We start from the raw sequence: 3,359 nt of genomic DNA, 5'->3' as shown, positions 1-3,359 counted from the left end.
AATACAGTCTGCAGTATGGATTATGTCTCAGTATAAAGAAAACAAAAATTCTCACAACTGTACCAATGAGCAGCATCACAATAAATGGAGAGAAGATTGAGGTTGTCAAAGAATTCATGTTGCTTGGTTCTACAGTTGATGTCAATGGAAGCAGCAGTCAGGACATTAGATGATGTGTAGCCTGGGAAGGTCAACCATGAAGGAACTGTTTCAAGTGCTGAGGAGCAAGGATGTCTCCTTGAGAACTAAGGTGCACCTGACATAGGCCATGATATTTTCAATTGCCTCATATGCATGTGAGAGCTGGACAATGAATAAGGAAGACTGAAGAAGAGTTGATGCTTTTGAGTTTTGGTGCTGGTGAAGAATGCTGAAGGTCCTGTGGACTGTCAAAAGAACTAACAAATTTGTCCTGGAGGAAGTTCAGCCGAGATGCTCTTTGGAAGTGAGGATGGTCAGACTTTGTCTCACCTACCTTGGGTTGTCAGAGGGGACCATTCCCTGGATAAGGGTGTCATGCTTGGTAAGGTGAAGGATCGATGAAGGAGGGGAAGGCCTTCAATGAGATGGATTGAAGTGCTGGCTGCGACAATGGACAGTGGACTCAAGTATAGCAAGGATCATGGAGCTGGCATGGGATTGGTGGTGTTTCGTTCTGCTGCTCTCTATGAGTCGGAAGTGACTGGACGGCACCTAACAACAACAACATTTGTTGTACCTCTGATAATATTTGAGACAAGTATAAACTAAGTATGGTTTTTCTAACAATACTTTCTGGGAAACTTGTGTGATATATGCAGACTGTCTCAGAGATGTTCCTAAGATCCCAGGCAGCTACAAAACTACTAGGATGAGGACCAGATATCAAAAACCACTCTATGGATGCTATATGCATCTAGTCTAATGGAGCCACAGACAGGAGACACTCAAAAAAAGTTGGCAAATGAAAGGTGTTCAATTACTCACAGAAAACAGACAACAAGCAACAGGAACAATTTTGTGGTGAGCAGTCCCTTCTGGCTTAAAAGCTATTTGAGAAGAGATGGGGACTCTTCTACATTTATCTTCACTTTGCGCCTCAGGTGAGGAAACTTCAAGTCTGTCCTTCAGCCAATTTTATACTCTAGAGACTCTGTACAGAGATTTTCTGCTTGACTATCCAGGGAGGGAAGAGTTAGACAGCTGGATGCCAGGTGAGATTTTATCACTTTAGGCCTTCTACTTATTTGGGCAGAACAGATTTCAAGATGTAATTTTGCTCCTCTTGAAGTCTAAAAATACCAGCAGGAGGAGGATTGAGGAGCTGATGGGAAAGATTATTACATATATATTCCAATATTTTTTGCTTTTATTTATTCTGTTTTCAGGTACAGAAAAATTTGTTATGTGTGCATGCCTCCACATCAATTGCATATTCTCCATTTGCTTACTTTTCTGTATTTTCTTCTCCATCACCAGGCACTATTTTCTAAAGTGGTTTCTTTATATTTCTGATTCTATTTCAGTTTTATATATTTTACTTCTTACTTTTCTAATTAGTTTTAATTTTTCTAATGATTTTCTTATCCTCAAGTTGTTTTCACTTTTTAGCTTTTCCAACTCAGCATTCATCTTTTGCAGTTCTAACAACTCTTCACTGACCTTTCATATTTTTAAACTAATTTTTGAAAGGATGTGTAAAACAAGTTTTTTGAGACTGTAGGGAAGAGTTTCTGAAACTATTCAAATTCAAATTTGTATTAATTAAATTTAAACATTTAACTCCTGTCATACTAGCCACATTTCAAATACTCAGTAGCCGTAAGTGCTTACTGTATACTATATTACCATATCAGACCAGTGCAGACATAGAATATGCTTATCATTATAGATGAGTCTACTGAACAGTGTTACTCTGGACTGTAAGTCTCTTGTGTGTTTTTGCTTTGGGTTCAGTGTATATTTTTTTTGTGTTCGCAGCAGCGTTGCCATTTCCACCCTTTCTTCTTACATAACCTACCAAACTATGTATCTAGGTAAGGGTTTTAGTCTCAGAGACAATAAAAAAGATTATTTCCAGATGTCCCAAATGGGCCCTCCCATGCTCTTTCATGCTGCAGAACTTGTTTAGTCGTGCACATAAGAACTACAAGCCATCCCGCCACTCCTTCCCTGTCACTTGTTCTCCTGCTCTCCCCTGTCAGGTATTAACCACCTTCCCTGTTAATGTATTAATTCTTAGAATAGTTATAAGCCATAAAGCTTGCTAATGGGACAGCTTCTTATCATAGTACACACAGGTGGTGGTTGTAGGGCATTGACCAGGGCCCCCTTGCCATCAGGGCCAGTACCACCATGTCTGAAGCTAGTCACAAAGCCTTCTGTTCCCAGTCACATAGTTCCCCCATCCCCAATCCCTCAAACTCAGGTATACTGTTTTCTTGCAGAGTGGGAGGGGGTTATGATCATTTTGGATCCATTTTGGCCAGCAGCCTCTGGATGCTGAATTGCTAGCAACATTTGTAAGCCTACTTTCTTTATCTTTTAAATCCTTTCTCTCCTGATTCTCTTTGTTTCTTTTCTGGATAAATGTTCATGCCTCTGCCTACACCTCCAGGAAAGTTTTTTGGAATTTTGTTACCTACTCAGGAGGAAGTATTAACCTCATTAGAAAATTCACATTGCAGCACCTAACAACAACAACAGAGCTTTATCACCCATTTTCAAAGAAATCAGCAGAGTGCTTATTATCCAGTTAGTGTGATTTTCTTTTTTATTCTCCTTCAATTAGTACACATTTTACTATACTTGGCTGATACTCCTCCTAGTCTCTGTTCTTGTTGGTAGATGATTTATAGTTTTATGCTAGATGTAATTTTCTATTCCATCTTTTCAATCTCTTATTTCAGTGGTTCCCATGAATGAGAAAAGAATAATTTTATGTCTTTTTTTTTCTTTTTTTTTTTACTGAGAGGTTAGTTTAAATTCTTATGAAAGGCAGACATGTGATAAAAGTTTTTGTTAGAGTGGATTGAGTGTTAGAGTTAGAGTGGGAGGAGGGATGGGGAAGACTTGGGGAAGTAGTTTAGAAAGCTCTAAAATTATTTAGGCATGAGATAATCAAGGAACGAAGTCGGATGGGTCTAATTTTGAAGGGTTTTTCATCAATTATGGATTGTTATTTATTTTAAGATTTAAAGGGAATTCACTAACCATTCTGAGAAACATTATTATTGCTATGGCAGACATATTTTAAAAAAAAAAAATCTGAAACACTATGTAGAACAGGTTGCTTCAGGTCTTGAAATTATTTTTTTCACTGGTTGTTACATCAGTAGTCCTCAGAAGAGGCTTGTTTAAACCAAAGAAAATCACCTGAG

Source organism: Orycteropus afer, unplaced genomic scaffold (assembly GCF_000298275.1).
Source record: "Orycteropus afer afer isolate SDZICR_OR568_19922 unplaced genomic scaffold, OryAfe1.0 scaffold00116, whole genome shotgun sequence".
Lineage (NCBI taxonomy): Eukaryota > Metazoa > Chordata > Mammalia > Tubulidentata > Orycteropodidae > Orycteropus > Orycteropus afer.
Note: the sequence above shows the minus strand (reverse complement) of the source record.